Genomic DNA, 23,280 nt, shown 5'->3' with positions numbered 1-23,280 from the left:
AGGAAAGGCGTTTGTATCAACATTACAATGCACGCTGTCATTAACCAGTACCATTTAGGCAATGATTTACTGAAATGAACTCACCTTCCAATAGTCCCGACCGACCCCCAGTGGATGAGTTAGAAATTCGATTTTACTCCACGCAACAACAACCAACTTCACTACCTTATCTGGTTTTGGGCTCTCGAGGGAGAATGGGCGGCCATTCCTACGCAGACATTCAGACATCCCATTGACAGTGTCCGCAGTAGAGTTCCGACGGTGAAAGGTGTGCACAGCTAGAATCGATATCCAATAATAAATGACCTGATACTACTGATAAATTATATTGGGGAAAGGGCGGTAAAGAGGCCAGGATGGGAAGAGTGGCCACTGCTTATTCAATGTCTTCAGCAGGGCTGCTTCCTACCAAGAAGTGGCCAAACTAGGTGTAATCGACACCGTTAATGTTGTCAGTGACGTCGACAGAGGAAGCTTGCTCCTTTATCTTTCTGTGGAAACGTTTACGTTTTTCGATCGTTTGAAGTAAGGTAAGTCACTCATTCTACTTTAGTTGCTTCAATTTTATGTAGAACAACAGGTTTCTGGGATATGACAGATCACACAATGCCTTTTGGCTTACAGATACACACACCAAACAAAGTTTCGCATCAACTCGGTTCTGACAGTTCCCGAATCTGTACAGAAAATTGGAATACAGACCTACATAAACAACATTTCCGCCCTTTTTATTTCTCATGAAAACCAAAAACCACACAGTGCATATTGTGCCACCATGCAACCGGACCTTCAGAGGTGGTGGTCCAGATTCCTGTACACACCTCTGGTATGCAGTAGTACCTCCTCTTGCATTGATGCATGCCAGTATTCGCCGTGGCATACTATCCACAATTTCATCAAGGCACTGTTGGTCCAGATTGTCGCACTTCTCAACGGCGATTCTAAGTCGATCCCTCAGAATGGTTGGTGGGACAGGTCGTCCATAAACAGCCATTTTCAATTTATTCCAGGCATGTTCGATAGGGTTCATGTCTGGAGAACATGTCGGCCAATCTAGTCGAGCGATGTCGTTATCCTGAAGGAATTCATTCACAAGATGTGCTCGATGCGGGTGCGAACTGCTGTCCATGAAGACGAATGCCTCGCCAACATGCTGCCGATATGGTTGCACTATCGGTCGGAGGATGGCATTCACGTATCGTACAGCCGTTACGGCACCTTCCATGACCACCAGCGGCGTACGTCGGTCCCACATAATGCCACCCCAAAACAGCAGGGAACCTCCACCTTGCTGCACTCGCTGGACAGTGTGTCTAAGGCGTTCAGGCTGACCGGGTTGCCTCCAAACACATCTGCGACGATTATCTGGTTGAAGGCTTATGCGACACTCATCGGCAAAGAGAAGCCAATGCTGGGCGGTCCATTCAGCATGTTGTTGGGCCCATCTTTACCGTTTTGCATGGTGTCGTGGTTGCAGAGATGGACCTCGCCATGGACGTCAGGAGTGAAGTTGCGCATCATGCAGCCTACTGCGCACAGTTTGAGTCGTAACACGACGTCCTGTGCCTGCACGAAAAGCATTATTCAACATGGTGGCATTGCTGTCAGGGTTCCTCCGAGCCATAATAGGAAGGTAGCGGTTATCCACTGCAGTAGTAGCCCTTGAGCGGCCTCAGCGAGACATGTCATCGACAGTTCCTGTCTCAGTATCTCCTCCATGTCCGAAGAACATCGCTTTAGCTCACTTCGAGACACCTGGACACTTCCCTAGTTGAGAGCCCTTCCTGGCACAAAGTAACAATCCGGACGCGATCGAACGGCGGTATTGACCGTCTAGGCATGGTTGAACTGCAGACATCAAGAGTCGTGTACCTCTTTCCTTGTGGTGTGACTGGAACTCAACGGTTGTCGGACACCCTCCGTCTAATAGGCGCTGCTCATGCATTGTAGTTTACATCTTTGGCCGGGTTTAGTGACATCTTTGAACGGTCAAAGGGACTGTGTCTGTGATACAATATCCAGAGTAAACGTCTGTCTTCAGGAGTTCTGGGAACAGGGGTGATGCAAAACGTTTTATTGATGTGTGTATGTCACTGTTGGTTTCTTCGGTCATATTGTTTCGCGTGTGAATCACTGACACTTATATGGCATACGATCGGGAAAATTGGCCACGCTACACGTCGGGAAAAGTGGTCAAGATGATCCATTTTCCCAACGGATATCAACTATTATCGACCATTTTTCATCTGTTTACCGCAATGAGGAAAAGCTGATTCCATATTTTATGCATAGTATATCAATTGAAATTAAAAAGTATTATACACAAAACCAATATCTGATAGTCTGCCGGCCGCGGTGGTCTCGCGGTTCTAGGCGCGCAGTCCGGAACCGTGCGACTGCTACGGTCGCAGGTTCGAATCCTGCCTCGGGCATGGATGTGTGTGATGTCCTTAGGTTAGTTAGGTTTAAGTAGTTCTAAGTTCTAGGGGACTGATAACCACAGCAGTTGAGTCCCATAGTGCTCAGAGCCATATTTTTCTGATAGTCTGCTCTTCACTAAGCGTTTGAAAGAGCTTCAAGGTGCCAAGAAAATACATCTGGAAAACAGAGCAACAAACATGGAACCCTGTCGCGATGCAATATGCCACTGAAGCAGTAAAGAATGGTACCATGTATCCTTCAGCAGTAGCAAAACATTCAGCATTCCATGTGATATGATAAAACGAAGAGATCTCGGAGAAACAGAGGTGCTGTTGGCAGTAAAATGGTTATGGGCAGCTTAAGGGCAGTGTTAAGCGTAGAACAAGAAATGGAACACGAAATGGAAAAGCGATTTTGTGGAATTACAGTCAGTGACCTGCAGTGATTAGCATTCCAATTCGTAGAGCGTAACAAAATTCCACATCCCTGCTGCAAAGAGTGTGAAATGGCAGGTAAAGACTGAGTGGCACGCTTTAGAGAACGGCATCCTAATAGGGGCATCCTACTCTGGACATGACAGCCAACACGCTGTCTGTTCGCATGTATAGCCACTGAAAAACTGTGGCCAAGAAACAGCTGGACCATTGAGTTGCACAGCACTATCCTCCCTGCCCCCCAAAACGGCGTTGTTCATTTCAGTGATTGCTGTGCCATCTGGATCCTCCCCATTAACACCAGCTTTTCTGAATCGCACGGGTCGGAACTGTCTCTCTCTGCAATATATCGTATATTCCCGTAACCCTCTTGGCCTCAGCCTTTGTTAGTCATTGTTCTTACCCAAATAGTCCCTTCCCAGTTCCCTTTCTAGCGCTGCACAGCCCTCTGTTTTACCAATCTACACACCGTCTTTTTACTTCTCTCCTTTACCGCTACACCCTTTCCCTCCTCGCCCTCTGTAGTGTCACCGCCAGACACCACACTTGCTAGGTGGTAGCCTTTAAATCGGCCGCGGTCCGTTAGTATACGTCGGACCCGCGTGTCGCCACTATCAGTGATTGCAGACCGAGCGCCGCCACACGGCAGGTCTAGTCTAGAGACTCCCTAGCACTCGCCCCAGTTGTACAGCCGACTTTGTTTGCGATGGTTCACTGTCTACATACGCTCTCATTTACAGAGATGACCGTTTAGCATAGCCTTCAGCTACCTTATTTGCTACGACCTAGCAAGGCGCCATATTCAGTTACTATAATCTGAACAGATAATATTGTGAATCATGTACCGTCAAGAGCGACGTTCATCATTAATGGATTAAAATTAAGTAACCAACTAATTACGTCCGCTTTCTGAATTCTCATTCCTTGTCATGTTCCAGACCTCACGTCAGTATAGTTCTTCCCTCTTCACGCCAGCCTGCGTGAGCTAAAACGCGTGCATTTCGGCCTCCACTCGTAACACGGTGTTGGCTCTTCTGCTAACATAAAACCCTCCATCTAACCTTCTGATTGCACCCAGCTACCCTACCCTCTCTTTACCTCATCCTTGTATGCTCGCACAAGCAGCACTTTACCTTCCCCTAACCCTACCCTGCTATCGCTACACCTCCGAACCCAGCCTGTTGACATTCGGACAGTCTTTTTGTTGTACCTATCTGCGACCCAGCATCTCCACTATATGATGACTATCATCTGTTTGTTTCATGATATTCTTACATTCCATCCTGGATTTTCCATTGTTTGATTTTGCTCCCTAATATTAGCCTTAGGAAGTCAGCATCTACCTCTATGGATAGTGCATGAGTGTTTACCAAGTTGAACGTGGGCACGTTATTTTTTTTTGTTGATATCCCTAAAACTTCGCAAAATAAACAATATCATACTGCTCATCGTATTTATAATGTAAGTGAAACCAGTCTTCTGACACTTCAGTCCAAGAACAACTGAATGTTTGCACTCAAAGGAAGACGATAAGTCGGAACCGCTATTTCAGCTGATAGAGGTTTGCTGTCGAATTTTGTTGTGTGCACGTCTGCAGGACGAAATTTCATTCCCCCTTTTGCAGTCTTTCCTAGGTGAAGAATGCAGATTAAATTTAAAATGGGGCTCCACCACGAACCAAATTCTGGAGCCACCTTGTCAGGTAGATACCATGTGAGAACCTTTTGGTTTGTTTGAGCACTTTTGAACAAACTGCTCAATATCCAGTTCAACTAATCCTAGATGGACATTCTGCTCATACTAAGAACATAAGTTCCATCGATAAGGCCAGAGGAAATCATACAGTTATTGGTTGCTTCACCCCTGCTGTATGCGAAGCTGCAAACTTTAGATGTGGCTTTGTCTACTTTTAAAACCTCCTACACTTAAGCTTGTGAAAAATTTCTTCGTTGTACTCAAGGAAGACCTGTTGCACAGTTTCAAATAAGTGCAGTCTTGGGTGAAGCATTTCTTAGTGCAGCTATTCCAATGAAAGCAGTCAATGGATTTAAGAAGTGTGGAATTTCACGAAAACATCACGTGAACATTCGACCAGCTTCGCCGTTTTCGAGATACTCGTTCACAAGCTCTGCGTAATAATAATCTACCCTTTGTCACATTCGCTTATCTCAATGGATTTCCCCATTTTCAGCCCATATCTTCGCTAGGGTGATCCCACTCCGTGTCTGCTCCGCTTCCACACTTCTGTTACTGCGTCACGTTCCCGCAACGCCACCAGGAGGCATCCAACGTCGCTGTGGGTATCGGGCATAATGTTTTGACTCATCAGTGTGTAGGTGATAAGCCTCCTCCAAGAGAAGGATCCACTCAGCATCCGACCACTGAACAACGTACCTCTGAGTATCCAACAGGTGGGTTCCATGTAAGCGCAATGGTTGTAAAACTATTGCCTATGAAACAAAAGGTGAGTAAAAAAAGAAAAAAAAGTACCATGATCACTTAAAGCGCTTATGAAACTGTTGGGTAAAGCTAAAAAAAAAAAGATGAAGAGCTTTTAATGAAAAGAAGGAAGTTCGAAGAAACAAACAGATAAGCCAATATTCTACAATGTAAGGCAACTGGAAATAGAGGTAAGAAGCTAAAAGTGGGACCAAATGCTAAGAGAATTTGTGTTAAATTTTTTCAAGAAGAACTGATGAGGGCAGCGACACAGACTGCAAGGAAGGATGCGTAAGATGTCGGACCCGTAAACGCTGGGCTCATGAACTGCACGTTGGATGTGATGAGGGTGATGACAACTTCACGTGCAAATTTTGCACACGAGTTAATATTGTTTCTGAGTGAATAAATTGTGACTGAATTAGACTGACATTGTAACCCATAATCTGTCATTGATTTATATGTTTACATCAATAGTAATTATTAATGCTTCTCTTTTGCTGACCTTTTTTTGTGCCAACAATGTATTGGCGCAAAACGTGTCTTCCTCATTTGTATTATTGTTCTCCTAATGATAACCAATGGTGAATTAAAAACTATAAGCCTATCCATTTTCTAAAGCAAAACAGTCTGTGAATGTTGGCAAAAGACTAGCGATTTTACCACATTAGGCAGGGAAAAGTGGCTACTACGTAAGCATTCAGAAAAATCTTTATATTACCTATAAAATATACTTTTCCCTTAGCTATAAATATTTTATCTGATCCTTACAGTATGTATATTCGAGATGTATATGCCACAAGATTCTGTTAATAGCCATAGTTTCATGGAAATTCAATTTCACTTGGAGTGGCCTCTTTACCCTAACTTCCCCCAAATACCTTTGGTGGACTTAATGACCCTGAAGTACAGTTTGTTTCAGAAATTCATCAAAAATCGTTTGGGAACGATAGGTTCAAAATATAAATTATTAGAGTGGAAGGACATGGAAGGGAGACAATGATTTATTATGGAGGAAGACCCGGTTGTAGCCTACACCTATGATATTCGATATGTAGAATAAGAATTTAATACTAAGAATGAAGTGCTCGGATGAATAAAGATAAAAGACAAGGTGCAGTCTTTTGCCCCTACTGTTGAGACTACATGTCGAAAAAGCGATGACAAAACGAAACAAAGGCGCAAAAGTGGGATTATAGTTTACTACAATTTTGGTGAAATGATATCAATAATGAGTTTCACAGATGACATTGCTACACTCAACGAAAATGAAGAATAGTTAGCATTAAGTGGAATGAACAGTCTGATCAATACAGAAACTAATGAGGAGCAGCATAAATGAGATTAGCTATAGATTTAACAATAAAATTGCTAACTGGCTTGGAAGGAAAATAACGCGTGCTGGACGATGCAAAGAGGACATAGAGAGCAGACCAGCTCGGGCGAAAAGGCCATTCTTGGTCAAAAGAAGTCTACTGTAATTGAACATCGGCCTTAATTTTAGGAAGTAATTTCTTGTAGTACACATCTGGAGCACAGCATTGTATGGTAGTGAAGCATGGACTATGGGAATGCTGAAAAAAGAGAGAAGCGTGGCATTTTATGTACATTTTGTTTACAATGTGAAGTTGACATTACTCATGTTGAAAAATCAGGAGCCATCTGTGCTTTACTTAGTAAGAAACTTTCAGTAACCAATATCGCATACATTCGTCTTCACTTTTGACAACAAGTTTATATAGATGTACCTGTCATCTTTTGGTCTTCAGAAAAATTATGTTACAAAACGTGTTCACTGTGGGTTAGAACCTCATGCCATTTTGTCGACCATAATGACAACATAACATGGGCTTCTAACTCACAATGAACATTTTTGTAACACAATTTCTTTGAAGGAAAGAAGATGACTGGTATATCTGTCGAAACTGGTTGTCGAAAATAAAGACGAATTTATAAGAGTTTAGTTGTTCAAAGTGTTTTACCACGTAGTATGTTAGGAATGAGAAGTGGTACCGCAATAAGTCGTAACCTTTGTTTATCGTAGCAGATCTGAGTGACCATCTTCAGTGCTAGAGGTAATGCAAGAACCAATCAGAATAAAGTAGCATACATGTAAGTATCAAAGTACAATTACATAGATTTCACATATAGGTTGTCTATACATGCTAGCAGATAATGTTAACACATTTCAGACGTTACATGGCATATTCCCTCTTGGACTATACACATTAAGAGTTCAAACTGCACTGAGCTTGTTGTTTACAGGCATCTCACAGCTGGCCTCAGTGTACTTCATACATGACAATGGTTCAATGTATATACCCTTAACTGTAATCCCACTGCTCAACCTTTAATTTCCGTCATTGCTTCTTCGATATGTGAGTTTAACAACATGGGGAAAAGACTACATCCATGTCCTACAGCATTGCTAATCTGAGCACTTCCTTCTTATTCATTCTTATTTTTCTTCCATTATTATTTTTCTCTCTGTGTCGTCGTGCGTCCTATATATTACCCGTCTTTCATTATAGGTTACAGAGACTTTCGAACATCTGGCACCATTTTAGATTGCGCAACACGTTTCTAAGTCGACAAGTCACATGAACGTGTCTCGAATTTTCTAGTCGTGCTTCATTTAAGAAGGCCGATGCCAGAACGACGTCTCTATACCAAAATGAGCGTTATCTAACAGATCCCCAATTTTTAATATTTATTTTCTTCTTGAGAATTCTCTCCATTTTGCTTTACAAGAACGTCAATTTCGCCTTCCTGCGGAGCGCAAGGATACCTCTGTAGTAAATTTCTCGTCCACCATCAAGAGCTGGCCGATTTTGATTCAGCTTCTTACAGCGTAAGGACGCAGTTCAAGCACGAGGAGTAGTGGCTCCGGTACGCAAACAACAAAAAGATCCTTAGTAATAAGAACAATCTAGTTCCTACATTGTCACACCCCACACTGCGAAAGTAATATTTTACTGTTGTTTGCATGGCCATATTCCGCAGCAGCTGTTATAAGCAATTATTCCGGCTTCCCAGTCTTAAACTTATTGGAAGTAACGAAAGAATGCTTTTGACCAGACGCCTTTTGCTTTAGTTATAAAGCATCTTAAGTTGTCATGGTGGAAATCTGAATACATAATACGCCTAAACATACAATATACTCGTGCTGTTTGTTGCACTTCTTTGCATGTTCTACAAATCACTGCTTTTTACTTGGTTGTTAGAGGAAATTAAAGTCGAAAGAAAATTGGGTGCACATTCCTTTTGCCATTTTTCGCCTTTTTTAAACCACTTTTTCTTACACTGCAGCAGTGTTTTTTTTTTCACCTCACCTCTTTTTTGTAAAAATTTCACATGACAAAACGTACTGTAGTTTCACGTACTCAGCGAGTATTACAGTGTTTACGTTTATTTACTTCTTTTTTGTGTAGGTTGTGATAGGTACCAACCTGTGAACGGATATTTTTTTCGTTTTGTGTGTATGTGTGTGTGTGTGTGTGTGTGTGTGTGTGTGTGTGTATGTGTGTTTGTGAAATGTGCACTATGTGAAATTCTGATGACTTACTTTGGTGGAGAGTTGATGTAGCAACATGGGACAACCACTGGCTGGGTATTTTTCCCCATTCTCTTCATATTTCTAGGTTTAGCACAGAGTCTTCCGTATAAAGTGTACAGAGGACTTATGGTACCCGCCCAAAAACCGGGGCAATAACCTAAATGATCAATCTCTAGCTGAATCCGTGCATATGCCGTGTGCATGAGTTTTGAAATTAGTTTTTTTATTTATTTATGCATTAGCATCACCTAGCAATATTAAGGCCTCCCGAGTATTTCATTCATCTAGTCAGGCTGGCTTACAGATTTAACATCATATTAATTATAGAACATGAGCTATAAACAACAACAACAACGGTAATAATAGTAGTAATAGTAATAAAAATCACAATAATAATACTGGTTGACATTGAAATTTTTTCATAAAGATAAAACTTTTTTTCTGATATATTTTTGGGTGAAGATCTCTGGTAAAGTACGTAAAATCTTCGATCACCATCAGTTTCGACACAAATTGAGAATTTCTGTGAGATATGAAAAATGTAGCTATGTAATTCTCAAAATAACGTCAGTATTGTTTTGTGAAATTTTGTTGTGTTACCTGCCTCAGGAAGTTATTTATTTCATGGTCTGCATTAGAGTTACCTCGCTGCCGCACAGCCGTGCATGAGCCGAGTACTGGACCCAGAAAATCTGACCAAATAACCTGAAGTTGGTGGTAATAACATACTATTCGATTAGTTGGTGCCCCCCCCCCCCCCTTCCCCCAAAAACTTACTACTGCCTACACTTCCTTTAACAGCTGAAAATATAAAACAATTTATTAAAGCCCTGCCAAAAGATTACGACATTTTCAAATATATGAGAAACAGATTTCCGAGCCTATCAGAAGCCAAGCGTAAAGAAGGAGTTTTCGTAAGAACCTAGATTCGGAAACTGACGACAGGAGCAACAGCTGGAAATAAAAATAAAGTCATTGAAAGATCAGCCTGGACACCCTTTAAAGAAGTTAAATAATTTCTCGGCAACTAACAAGAGCGTAAAGCTGCTCTTCTTGGACTCTACTGTCAGCTGTTCTGCAGAAAATCTGGATTCGCCAGAGATAAACTGGAAGAAAGGTCGCATCAAGAGATCAAAGACATGAAACGAAGGCATCAGGCCTGATGCGATGTCAGTATGATAGCTCACTAATGCCGGATGCTCCACATAAAGTGTTCTTCAGGAAGTGAAACAAACAAGCGAAAAGTTGTTTTCAAGGGGAAAAGAAGAGACATTAAAATTTTTGTTTTTGTATTAGTACTGGAGAACATAATAGGACTGCATTATCTTAACATTTTTTAAACATTTGTGATTAGTATTGATGTCATAAATTTTCCCCATTACTATGTGAAAAAATGTTACGTATTTCTGAATTTAGAATATCAAAAAACATTGGAATTACCTAAAAATATTTTAAAAATTTGGAAAATATACATTTGCAGACCCGCTTAATTGATATAGTAATGATGACACTACAGTAACGTCAGAATTTTTAAGACTTTGTTGAGTGGTCTTGTTATTTCGTTACTATCAAATGGGTGTAATGCATGGATACAGTATACAAGAAATTAAAATTATGACCTTCAGGCCATCTCTTACATCTAATGAGTCTCCATTAGTGAGTTAACATTACGTTATGTTTAGTACAAGAGCTGTACATGATGATAATAATAATAATAATACCAGTTATTAATAACAACACTAGATATGGTAATGAATATGTAATATTACAGTAACGACAGCCTTATTAACGCAACGTTGAGTGTTTTTCTCATTATGTTACTGTAAAATGGGTATAATGGATGACAGCAGTACAGAGAAAATGAAATCTAGAGAAGGAGGCACGTGGTTCAAGGTAAAGCGAGAAATAATAACTGGGATAGTGCTGAAAATGTGACATAAATGCCGGTTCCCTTCTGGATGGAAGAAAGCAGGGCTGTGTTGAGAGGGAAGCTATGCCAGTGATTACAGACGAAGCTCTAATTTTATCTTAAATGCAGCGTAGTTTGGATCAATCAAAAGTTCCTAATTGTCTTGTTCCAGAGTCGTCTGGCAGAAAAAGAGAAGGAAGAGGAAAATTATTTAGTTTTATGTACAGGTACAAGCAACATGATGAACGTGCCATGTACTGTAATGTGTACAAGAAAGATGGTGGACGTATGAGATATTATGCTGAAGTTAAGCAATTATGATAAGTCTGTGATACGCGAGGAGAGGCATGGAGCATATCAGTGACTGACAAACCGCTGGAGGAAACAGAGCATGCGGAAATCTCGTAACATACCCGATCACTTCCAACCTACTGTACATGGCAAAAGCCTGACAGTCAGGCGGAAACAGTTTCCTAAAGTTTTGAATTCCATGTAAACAAGGGAGAGATTTCTTGCATGCTTCTTCGACAGTTTGTTATTCTGTTATCCCCAGGTTAGGTTTTCATCTAATATTACGCCGCGAGCTTTTATTGGTTTTTGAGAGGTTAAACTGATTCCTTGCAACTTTGATACCCATCTTCAGATCACAAAAAATTCGCATTACGCTTGTTCCCATAAAAATCAGACCGCAGTCGGAGCACAGAGTATGTGGTTTTAAACGTGCCCTACGACACAGGTGCTCTGTCGTGCTGCCTTCCCCATCCCCGACAGCGGTATCGACCTGTGGGGAAACTCGCCGAATATCCGCATCTTCCCATTCCACCGCTCTGCCCAAGCGCAGGTCGATTGGTTACAGCTAGGGGCGTGGCCTCTAATACTTGCCTAAGCAGGCGTCCAAATGCGTTTAGCTATTCATGGACCTCAAGACAATGCGATTATGCTCTATACCGGCCGGGCCGAACGTGGGATCTGATGCAGCAGACATACACAAAGTCGTGGCAGCTGCAACCTGAAAGCTCTTTGGTTTAGTTGGCTAAAATTTCCTTTAAAGTGTTAATTCTTTGTATAAAAATGTACAATTACATTTTTATTTTAACCAATTGTTTCTGCTGACTTGCCCATACTTTCAAGTGATATTCCTAAGTCATATATTATTTAGTATTTAGCGTTTCACTGAATTTTTTTGATTAAAAAAGGAAAATCTGTTGACAGTGCTTACTGGAATACACCATTTGGGACTGATATCACTAGCAAGAGAAGAATTGGAAGTGGTAAGGTATCAGGTCACAAAAAATATAGCGTGTCATAAAAAAAGTCAGTTAATATTACTTAACGAGTTGTGAAAACTATTCTTACGAATTTGTTTAAAAACATGCAGTTACACAAACTTATTCGAGTGTTGTTATAATGCGAGCTGAAAAGCCAGTAATAAGGACTTTATATTACACAGTTTATGATTAAGGATTTCAAATTTCAAAAATCACCACCTCGTGTAGAGCCTCAAGGCGCTCAGGGGTTCCGTCACTAGATAAATTCAAAGAAGCACAGTGTGAACTCAGATGCTACTGTTATACAGGAAAAACACTTCACTTAACAAATGTTCCAGAATATTACATCAAGCATGAATAAACATTTGATCAACTCATCAGTTAACACAAGTAAACATACCAGATCACAATAGGCAATGAGTAACAATAAAAACAACATAAAATTCGACTTTTACGTGAATCAGAGCAAGACTATGTGAACTGTCATAAAGAGGTTCTCAAACAGCTCGAGATTGGAACTGTTGAGAACGCACCAATGTTGATAGCTTGGTATTCAGTTACAAAAAAAAGGGTTCAAATGGCTCTGAGCACTATGCGACTTAACTTCTGAGGTCATCAGTCGCCTAGAACTTAGAACTAATTAAACCTAACTAACCTAAGGACATCACACACATCCATGCCCGAGGTAGGATTCGAACCTGCGACCGTAGCGGTCGCGCGGTTCCAAACTGAAGCGCCTAGAACCGCTCGGCCACCCCGGCCGGCTATTCAGTTACAATTCGCGCTAGTCCTATAACAGAATATATGAATAATATTTTAATAACGACAGCCACAGGGTTTAAACTGAAGCAGCAGATAGTAAAACCGAAATTACATAATTCTTGAGTACGAAATAAATTTCGCATCACTAGATCAGATAATAGGCATAAGCTACGAACAAGGTTCAAATCCGATGGACATAAACTAGAGAACCCATCCAGAATAATTGTGGCACAAACAGCAGTAGTACGTAATAAGTTAACTAATCTGAAACAGGTAAACTCTTGAAACAAAGTCGTTGCTAACTCAGACATAAAGCAATAAAACATACATAGTTTAAAGAACTCTACAGCACAGAGTATAGCTACAAATGACTAGTTGTACAGTCAACACAGTAAGGTATTCACCATATAGGTCCAACAAGCCCTGATGATAGTGGCTCACTGAGCCCATGAGTTCCGTAGCCAGGGCAGGGCAAGTTCCAAGGCCTTCTACTACTAAATTCGAGTTACGTGCTTTTCAGGCTTTAAGATGGTAGAATAGAGAATCATACTTCCGCTATACAGCTCCGGCAAATGGTCATAGCATCCGTATGCCAAATAACGACAGCACTTCTCCTTGGGTGGCCAACCTGCAGTTATCGATGGTAAACAAGTGAGAAGGATTTCATGTGTAACACTACTGAGCCGGCGTTGTGGAGAGTGCGCATGCACCCTGGCGTGACGGGTAGTAGGCGGTTTATTAGTTACACGGGTAAAGAGATTATGACAATCTTCTGAGTTCGTATCGAAGCATCGCACGGATCAGGAATCGTGAAGTTATTAAGGATGGAATATAGGTAGCAAAGGGTTGTCTACAACTTCCACACAGTCGAACGTGGAAGGTAGCTCACAATAATTTAGTATAATTCAAATGGTCAGGATGAGTAGGGTACTGAAATTTATTACAGATTCCACACGTGTGCAGCACAAATTATAAAAAAGGAAACAAACACTAAACAAAACACACGGTGACAGATGATGTCGATAGCTGGCAAAGTTATTAAATGGGAAGTGGAGGGGGCAGCTAAAATGACGCCTGCCTCAGGGTAATAGCAATGAACAACCTAATTAGTCACAACTCACGACTATCATGCTGAATTTAGGGCACTGGACAAACACCCAGTTTATTAATGACGCAATTACACACTGTCATCCATAATGCTCTAAGTAGAAACCTCTGTTTCAGATTTCAGTTCAGATTTCATTCAGTCTTGTTGAACAATAATCTGCACTACAACAATTCTTAAAACTGTGATTCTTGAGTTTCTCCCGGCGTATTTGATAATCAAAATATCCACGGGTGTACTGCCGGCAGTACACCCGTGGATATTTTGATTAATTCTTAAAACTATTCGTCTACCATATTAGGAAATAAACCCATCTTTCACCATCTCCCTTATTCTATGAAATGTGGCTCACATAGTGGATGCCGATCGACTTCCTAGATTTTGATGTTTCAACAGCATTGTGGTGCGCAATTCTTTTGATGTGTACTGGTCCTGAGAAAAGTGACGCATATGGAAATTCTGCGGTAACTGCTCTAATTTCTCGGGTCTAGCTATCTCTGAGTTAATAATTGTATTGTTTTGATGGGAGCCCAATACCAGTCGAACGGAACCATCCTTTTCTGCTATACGTGGAGGGCTGCTGTATGTCGACCTTGCAGGCTCTATAACCCCATCTCCGAATTTCTAAAAATACTCGATGTCTGCATGCAAGTGGGACATTGTACGGAGTCGTGAAAAACCGACAGTGTTCCCTGACTCGGAATCGATACTGGAAGTTCTTTATTGTGCCAGGCTTTGGTAAGAATAACTCGGCGTTCTCTAATAAAATATCAAAGCAATTCTTCCCTCTCATTCTCTCCTTGTTTTGCATAGACTGAATATTCTGCTCTATTGCAACGTTAACTTCTCACCTCAACAATTCTGTGCATGATAAATGGACATTCTTGTCAAGTCGCATCCGTCTCTCTTCCCCTTCTTCTATTCTGTTGGAAAAATTAAGTTTGAAACAATTCTCTGGAATCTGTGCCTTGACTGCATGCTCCTCAGACAGGATTGAGCGCCGCTTCTGTAGGACGACCTCAGCTCTACCATAGTACGGTCTTCTGCTTTTTAAGGAAATGGTTTCCGTTTAGGAGATCAAATGTGGCATCACCAAGTAATTGGCTTCTAGTGTGTGTCATCTTTCAAATGCTGATTCCCATACGACAGTAAAGCAGCTTCAGCTGTCCACAATGGCTTTTAGCAACAAGCCTTCGATTAGGAGATGTACATCGTTCGGTGTGATCTTCTCTTTTTCTTCTAACAACAATCTTCCTATATCTTCATACCATTAACAACTTAACCCGAAAATTTACACGGGTATAAAATTTTTGTTGTCGAAACCCAGGTATTCAGTTGCGTGTACTCTCATTCCCGTCTCTGTGACTCTCATGCGTTCCATATTCTGTGAAACATCGTCCCGTCGACTACTACGGCCGTGTACTTCACTGTTCCCGTCACAGACCTGCGCACCGAAACTCGTAACCGCCACACAATTACGTAGTTGCTCCGCTACTGTGGCGAGGCCCGCCGCTTGCGTTGTGCACGCTCGTGGTAAGCAAACGTCAGCAGATCTCCGCTGCGGAGACTCAACGATATTTACCGGTTCACTACTATCGGTGTCCTACTCACGTGCGGTGTGGCTTGTCCCTGAAGTTCCTCTTCCTCCTTCTGTCTGCTAGCGCTCTGTATTTCCAACTGTTTTATACGGCCGCGTGTGTCCGCAATATCTTTAATGATCTCCAATGTTCGCTTGGCGACGGGCTCATGGTCTTGCTCCAACTGTGACAATTTTGTCTGCTGGTCTTCCAGTGTCTTAATTTTCTTAGAGTGCTGCGAAAGCTGTTCCTGAGTTTCCCAAATTATCTCGTGTTCCTCTTCCTGCGTCGTGGTAAGAACTTTCCGAGTTTGATGGGCTGCCCTAGTATACTTCTTGGCCAACAAAGCGTCCTTCTGTGCGCCAATTACCTCCATTCTAGCGACACGAGCGTCCTTCTTTGCTTCCGTTACGACCTCTTTTTCTTCCCCTGCTTGCCTGTTCCACAAAGCCACATAGCTATCTCTCATAATACACGACTGGTACTTTGTGTTAACCTACCTTGGAATTCTGAAACCGATCTGGTTTCCTCTGCTTCTCTTCTGTTTCTCAAAAAAATCGAGAATGCTCTGTCTCACTAATACTTTCGGCATTTGCTCACAGAGATGGGAGCATCCATCTATCATCAACCACTGATGGTTTCCTACTGTGAACTATTACATCGACGTGACATGTCTCTTGCATATCTTCACCGTCACTTGCTTTCCTTTCAGCTTCAGAGTCCTCTACATGCGATGCTGAACAGTACCTATCAGCTACCACTGGATTTCATTGTTCAGTTGAAAAAACAACTGCATCGTTTCCTGATTCGTCCTGATCTATATTCTGATTGTTCTGTATCTTAAGAGAGCCCGCTACTTCGTTGTTTGCATTAACGCTGCGCTCCTCGTTATCATTCAGATATCAAATAAGCTTCTAAAAACACGAGTTTACTGTGAACCCAACTCCTTCGCTATTCAAAATCCACAAATACATTTTGAAAATAACCTTTCAAAAATTCACTATGTCATTGTGTAATCTAATAATCAAAGAACAGAAACCACAAAACACAAACATATAAGACATACAATAAATTAAACACCAGGTAAGAGGGTACATGTATTAGTGCATACTGCGCCAGCAACTTAAGATTATCGTGAGTCTCATTTGTTTACAATCTCTTTCTGACATGAAATATTAAAAAGCTAATGCTAATTATCTGACGACATATTATTAGATTCTACTGGTAAGATCCTGGCAGTGTCGCCAATTTGTAAGTTTTCCTATGCTTGTTATGAACCCTCAGCTCACCTCGTGTGGAGTGGCTGATGTTGGATGGAAGTGGTAGTGTGATCTAGGACGCGACCACCAGGAGGAGGCCCCATCGGTTTTCAGAACGATAGGCCAAGGGACATTTGCGTTCAGTTAAAGGGGATCATCATCCACCCTGGCCGTTTTCCCACTACTTAGTGGCCTTCTTTAATTATTTGTGTTTAGTGGAGTGGGTGGAGTGCTGAGATCCCGGACACGAATTCTGATCCTCTTTAAAAACTCTGACTGATAGCTAGTATTTGCATACCGAAAGAATGAGCCTAGAGAGTGTGTCGCCTTTCTAGCAGTTGTTTCATACTTATTCAGTTGATATGAAGCCCCTCGCCCCCAATTGTTGTAGTCTAGATATTTCCTGAAATCTTCAAGATAATGAGTGTGTATCATTAAACCTCACCTTTGAATTGCGAAAGTTGATGTCTTCTCTGGGGTCGACCTAAGTTGGGTGGGTATTTGGGTTAACGTGTACAACTATCGGCCACATCTTCAGTTTTTCTGGGTTTCCGTGAAGTCTACCTTGCTTTGGGTTGATTTGGCTACGTCGGGGTTGCAGGCCTTGGTTTTTACCCTATTGTCTTTTGAGCCAATGGTAGCTCGGTGCTTCCATATTGACTGTGGTTTCACAGAAGCCCTTTGCTATTTAGCATCGGACTTATATTCTCTTCCCGTCTGTATTAAAACTACTTCTCGACAAGTTGTATGGAACCGACCATCAATGCACGACTTAGTGCGTTCTAGTTCTGCCGGCGTGAGGGTCACGCCTTACAGAAGACGACGCCAGTCTGACGGGGTGGGAGAACGCCCGGACCTGCGACAGCCGAGGGATAACGGCTCTGGAGACGGCTCACCGAATCAAGATTTATGTAAGACAATTACACGTAACTGAAGTTTGGCTTGAAACCACGTTTTGCGGGGGTCACTTAAATTGTTGTTTTTTTTCCCTTAAATGGTTAATATTTTAAGAATTTTCCTGTTGTTTGTTTGTATGATTTTATTAAGCATGATTGTGAGATTTTATTAAGTTTGTTTGCAAGATTTTATTAAGTATGGGGGAATCACTGATGCACATTTTGGGGATGTCTCTTAAATGGTTGATTTCTTGAGTGGTTAATATCCCCTTTTCTAAAAAAAAAAATATGTTTTCTGTTGCTTGTTTAACTGGGAGAAAAATGTAACGTTTTGATAAATAGTCTGGATTCATTGGGAATTTAATATCTTAAAGGATTTAATACATGTCTGCTAAGCCGATCTGAAAGCAAATTTTAGGGGAGTCTCTTAAAATTCTTTTTCTCTTAAGTGGTTAACATTTCTTTTAAGAATTGGGAAACTGTAAACCTTTCTGAGAAACTTGAGTAGGCTTGTAGTTTACGCTACCTGTGTTTTATTCAAATTCTTTAAACGTTGTTGTTATATTTCCTAAACACCGGAAATGTTTTCTTATTGGAAAATTTTGGATCTTTTATTTTTATTTTTTTTTAATAGAGTGTGTAAACTAAAAGGTGTAAGATGCTTTCTCTGAACCTTTGCTAGCCACTTCACGTTCCCCTGGCCTTGTTTCTAACCTGTTTATTACGTTTTGATTGGCCGTGTCAGCAATTCTGCCGGAGATAATAAAGGAACTGGGAAATTAGTTGAATGGAACGGTAATAAGAGTGTAGTCGAATTAAGACAGGTGACGCTGTTCGAATTACATCAGTATTTGACAAAGTTATAGTACTAGACTGGTTTTGGTATTGAGTAGGAAAATGATTGACGACGTAAGAAGAAAAGAGGACATAAAATCTTGTTATAGGAAAAAAAAATTCCTGAAAAAGAGAAATATGATTATGTTGGCATTTAAATTTCAGGATGTCTATTCCGTATGAATTTCTTGGGAGTGTAGACTTCAGTGGAAGCGAACCGTTAACGATAAACAGTAGAGACAACATGAAAATAAGTTTTGAAGTGTGGTGCTACAGAAGATTAGATGGGCAGTCAAATACTGTAAAGACAAATTAATTTATGGAGGAGAGAGCTTCATGGCACAACTTGAAGTAATGGGCTGACAGGACACATTACGAAGCAAAAGTAATATTTAATTTCCAGAATGAGATTTTCACTCTGCAGCGGCGTGTGCGCTGATATCAGACTTCCTACTCTTCGCACTTGCCCGCGAAGGCAAAGGTCCCGAGTTCGAGTCTCGGTCCGGCACACAGTTTTAATCTGCCAGGAAGTTTCAATATTTAATTTGCTAGTGGGAGGTTGTGTGTGTGTGTGTGTGTTTGTGTAAGTGGAGGGGGTGTGGGAGAGCAAGGAGAAAAAATGGTTCAAATGGCTCTGAGAACTATGGGTCTTAACTGCTGAGGTCATCAGTCCCCTAGAACTTAGAACTACTTCAACCTAACTAACCTAAGGACATCACACACATCCATGCCCGAGGCAGGATTCGAACCTTCGACCGCAACGGTCTCGCGGTTCCAGACTGCAGCGCAAGGAGAAGGGCATACAAAAATTGTGGAGGAAGACCTATGCTTGGATACCTTGAATACAGTAACCAGATTTCATGGCATCTAGGGTGCAGTAGTTATGTGGAAATGAAAATACTTCCACAAAACAGACTGGTGTGGCTTTTTGAGTGATAATTACAGCTACAACCAGAATTAGTTGATAAGTAATTGCTTTTTTTTAAAAAAAAAGTGTAAAACAAATGTTAGCTGCTGTACTATTAATACTCGATATGTTTTCATATAAAATTTAGTGTATCGGTAACAGTTACCATAACTCGCTTATCTGCTTTGAATGTACAAGAGCAAAGCAGAGACACAGTTGTACACTATCTGATCAAAAGAACCAGGACAGATGTTCGAGTGCATTAATATGGGGTGCATCTACTCTTCGCCTGTATGACAGCTTGAACTCTGCTGGAACATTTTCAGTTAAGCGTCTGAATGCCTGTACAGGATGCTCCTGTCTGGAGCGAAATCGACGTTCTACCTCATTCCAAAGATGTTACATTAGGTCTCGGTTGGGACTCTGTGCAGGCCACTCCATTCCGCGAGTGTTAATATCGGCAAACCATTCCCTTAGAGATGCTATGGTTTATGACAGTGTGTACTGTCGTGTTGACACCGTCACCGTCTCCAAACTGGTCCTCCTCTGTTGGCAATATACAATACTGTAAAAAGGGTTCATATATTTCGCCATTTAGGGCATTAATGAGTGGAATAAGGGGACCACAGGATAACCAAGAGAAACACCCTCATAAACGAACCTCACCTCACTGATGGTACCAGTAATACATATCATGGCAGGTAACATTCTCCAGGCATTCGCAAACCAAAACCTAACATCGGGTGGCCACAGGGAACTGCCCGATTCATTACTTCAAATATCTCGATTCCTGTCGTGCACAGTCTACAGGCGCAGCTCTTCACACCATCTGAAATGTCACTCAGCACTGACTACAGAAATTTGTAAATTACGAGGAGCTGCTCGATCGTCGTACTTTAGTCTTCCTTAACTCCATACGCGCAGTCATTGTGGTAGCTGGACTTCTAGTAGCACTTTGGAACTCAGCAGACCGTTTCCGTTAGTACATTAGGTCGTGGTTGAGCTATAAGAGGGGCGTTTGAAAAGTCCGTGCAAAGTCCAAGAGATGGCATCACCGGCGCGAATCGAGGTCATGTTCAGTTATTAGCATCTTTGGAAAGAACGCACACCAAGTTTCAGCCATATTGGTCTATTTCTTTGCGTTTGGCATTCGTGTGAATCACGGAAGGCGAGTGTTGGTGAAAAAATAGACGAAGAAGAATTTCGTGTGATGATTAAACATTACTTTATGAAAGGCAAAACGCCTCAGGACACTAAAGAGAAGCTTGATAAACATTACGGTGACTCTGCACCTTCGATTAGAACAGTTTATAAGTGTTCGTAGTGGCCATATGGGCACAAGTGATGCTGAACGTTCTGGACGCCCTGTGGAGGTTACGACTCCAGAAATCATTGATAAAGTCCATGATATGGTCATGGATAACAGAGGAGTTACTGTGCGTGAGATTGCTAGTGCAGTGGGCATCTTGAATGAACGGGTAGATAATATTTCGCATAAACTTTTGGGCATGAGAAAGTTATCCGCAAAATGGGTTCCAGACTGCTCACGCTTGACCAAAAACGGAATCGTGTGAAGTGCTGCAAGGATAGTTTGAAGTTTTTCAGGAAGAATCTGCAGGACTTCAAGCGTCGTTTCGTCACTGTGGATGAAACATGGATACATTACTATACTCCTGAGACCAAACAACAATGTAAACAATGGGTTACCAAGGGAAAACCTGCACCAAAAAAGGCGAAGACCATTCCATCGGCCAGAAAGTTTATGGCGACTGCCTTTTGGGATTCGCAAGGGATAATCTTCATCGACTATCTGGAAAAGGGTAAAACTATTACAGGTGCGTATTATTCATCGTCACTGAACCGTTTGAAAACCGAACTGCAAAAAACGTCAGCAATTGGACCGCAAAAAGTCCTTTTCCATCACGACAATACACCAGCACACACCTTAGCAGTTGTGGTCGCAAAATTTTTGGAAATAGGATTCCAACTCGTTTCACATACCCCCTATTCTCCAGACTTGGCTCCTTCAGACTACTATTTGCTCCCTAATTTGAAGAAGTGGCTGGCGGGACAAAGATTTTATTCAAACGAGGAGGTGATTGCAGCAACTAATAGGTATTTTGCAGATTTTGATAATTCCTATTATTCGGAAGGGATCAACAAATTAGAACAGCGTTGGACGAAGTGTATAAGTTTAAAACGAGACTATGTCGAAAAATAAAAATGGTTTACCCCAAATACGTAAGTAGTTTTTATTTTTGCACGGACTTTTCAAACGCCCCTCGTAGCTGTTGCTTCGCCTTTCCAGTTAACAGCTGCTTTGTCAACAATCGACTTGGGCAGCTTTAGCCTGGCTAAAATAACCCTGATAAATATATTACTCAGATGACATCAAACGACTTTTTGCACGGACTTTTCAAACGCCCCTCGTAGCTGTTGCTTCGCCTTTCCAGTTAACAGCTGCTTTGTCAACAATCGACTTGGGCAGCTTTAGCCTGGCTAAAATAACCCTGATAAATGTATTACTCAGATGACATCAAACGACTAGTCCACGTTCGAAGTCACTGAGCTCCCATGACCGACCAATTCTGCTCTCTGTTGCTACTTCTCTAATGGCAACAAAATGCTGGCCGTCTCATTTTATACCGATGAGATCCATGGTGAATTCTGCATTACGAAGGGACGTCTGAATACTTTTTATCAGATTGCGTATCCACTGATGTTGCAATTTAATTCAAAATAATCGATATCAAATTTTTAATGCAGGAAAGACGTAAAAAGGGAGAATCAAGAGATATGACTTACAAAAACGATAATAGGTTAGTGCCTATGCAGATGTCTCTGAAACTTTAAACACTTTACTCTCACATCTAGTCATTATAACTTCATCCTACAAGCTGGAGTCTTGCATGAATGGAAATTGCGAAACAAGGTAAAACAGTCGCAATGGAACTTCCACAGCAGTTTAGTAGGGATTTGATACATAAACCAAGATTTGACTGGTACATTCGTATCTTTCATACTCAAACTGGGAAAAAAAAGTGACAGAATTGTAATCACATTTACAATACGCGTGTGTGAACCGATCAGAAACAAATAAATGTCAAACACACAAAATCTGGGGCCTCATGTGTAATGTAACTATTACATAGTTTGTAGAATCGTGCTGATTGCTATAACTAATTGAATTCTCATATGGAACAGTCTCAAAGAGTCGCTTCATACTAAGGAACAACATAACGATTTGTGACAACAGAATTTACGCAGCCGGTTTAAGAAAAGTTATATTTTCTCCAGCTAGTAACTCCTTCTACGACGAGTTAAGCTTAGAAAGTGGCTAGGACCTGTCATTGTTAGCTGAAATAATATATTACCTAAGACAGATGGTGGCGAAGCTGCATTCCCAACACCCAGTTCTTGAGAAAATAGCGGTTTCTCGCCGATATTTGTCGTAGGCCTCCATCTGCACATGCTTGGCGTCGTTAACCGATTAGTAAGCATAGTGTGTACTCATAACAACATACCCATTGGAGCAAATTAATTTTCAACGACTGTGTTAAGTATTATCAAGAAACATCTCCGATCTCGATGTAGTATCATGAATGTCATAGTTTCCTTCCTCTTTATATAGAACAAACGAGCTTCCTCGAATCCTCCATACTAGGCTTTTTCTCACCTGATTTCTTGAAACTAAGACGTCCGTATTTGTACGTTTAAGCTAACTGCTGGTAACAATCACTTCTTTTTAGATGCGTTAATATTCATTGCCTATACCCGCCATGTATCACTAATTATTCTACTATGTTCCTGCTTTTTATTTCCACTGTTAAGCATAAGTTCGATGATGTGATGATCGTGCGCCATCCGCGCACGACTACATGATTAATTACGTTATTTATTTTAGAAACTGCAG

The sequence above is a fragment of the Schistocerca nitens genome, chromosome 6, assembly GCF_023898315.1.
Source record: "Schistocerca nitens isolate TAMUIC-IGC-003100 chromosome 6, iqSchNite1.1, whole genome shotgun sequence".
NCBI lineage: Eukaryota > Metazoa > Arthropoda > Insecta > Orthoptera > Acrididae > Schistocerca > Schistocerca nitens.
The sequence above is the reverse complement of the archived record's forward strand: the minus strand, read 5'-3'. Positions refer to the sequence as shown.